Below are 1,494 nucleotides of genomic sequence, written 5' to 3' on the forward strand. Positions count from 1 at the left end.
CTAAAAGAATTTACTTTCCACTTGTAGGAAGCAGTTAATACTCAATGGAAACAGCACATCTGGTGGATGGAACAATATTGTTCTACTCAAAATAAGAGAGCTTCAAAAGAATTATGAATTGTGCTAAGAGTAATTGGCCAGGTGGAATTTACTTTTAGTGAGGAAAGACATATTGATGTAAAAGTTTTCCTAGTGTGAGCTGTGGCCTTGAGAACATATTCCAAGAGGAAGGACAAAAATGGCAAGTCACCTGAAATGACAACATGGTTCTGGAAAAATAGGCCTTACATTTAGAGCAGACACTAAGATATCATGCTCAAACCCAGTGATGGGAATGAGCTTGCACGTCAACATGAGCTGGGTTATGAGATATCATAATTCAAATGGTGTCTGAGGTATCTCAGGCACTATGGCTAGGGTCACAGCAGAAGACCAGAATATGCATTTATGCAATTTGTGGGCCACCTAGTGTATGGAAATATTTAAGTGTATGGAAATATTTAAGTGTATGGATAAGGTAGCCTGTTGTAGTGTACTTTAATAGCTTTAGTGCCATAACTCAGTGCTAACCATTCTTTTCCTATTGTGCAACTTGTGGGTATTTGACAAATCTTAAACAAGACTAGAGTGTTTTCCATTGGAGATGTATGGTCCCTGTTGCAAGCCCCCTTTCACTGAGAATCCTCATCTGTCAAATCATGGAATTTGAGAAAAGAAATTTGACTACAGAATCCTGAAATGACAGAGACATGGCCTCTAACCTGTACTCCTAAAACATATGGTATATGGTAAAAGGTAGATTTTTAGAGGGAACAAAGTAATTATACAGTAATTATATCTTGTTTTTATAGCAACCAACTATTTACAGTACTACATGATACTGCTCTATAGTGTAATAGAGGAATTGTGGATAAAATTAATATTATAGAAGCTAAAAAACATGTTATGATGATATTATTGATGATCAAATGTATTGCAAGATTGAATTAAAGACTCCTCAGAACAATTTTCCTGTGGAAGAAAATTGGCTTGAAGAAAATTTAGACTTGATTAATGATAGATTGATTATAGTTATTGATCATTCAATAGATGTATACTATGAAGTGTAAAGCTGGTAAAAAAGATATAGTCTGTTCTGGCATTATTGGATGGTTCAACTGCCTGTTTAAATCTATATCAGTCCTTCACTAATTATTACAAATGCTTGGAATCTCTATATGCATTATGATTGTTGATATGATGTTTGGCTGATATGCAATTATAAGGCGAGTATTACTGTCAAACTAAGAGTGATTATTTTGTCATAAAAAGGTCTTGACCACAGGTCAGGAGGGTGGACAGTGCTGTGAGAATTAACTCTAACAGGCCTGGAGTTCTCCTGAGCTGTTCTTCTGAAATAAGAATTGCACCTCTGCAGTCCCGTCCCCTGGTCAAGGCATGAAGCATACTGATTTATAGTGTTGCTTTGTAACCATGGGTCTGAGGAGACTTGTA

This window comes from Ceratotherium simum, chromosome 9 (genome assembly GCF_057802395.1).
Source record: "Ceratotherium simum simum isolate JZ-2026a chromosome 9, ASM5780239v1, whole genome shotgun sequence".
Classification (NCBI taxonomy): domain Eukaryota; kingdom Metazoa; phylum Chordata; class Mammalia; order Perissodactyla; family Rhinocerotidae; genus Ceratotherium; species Ceratotherium simum.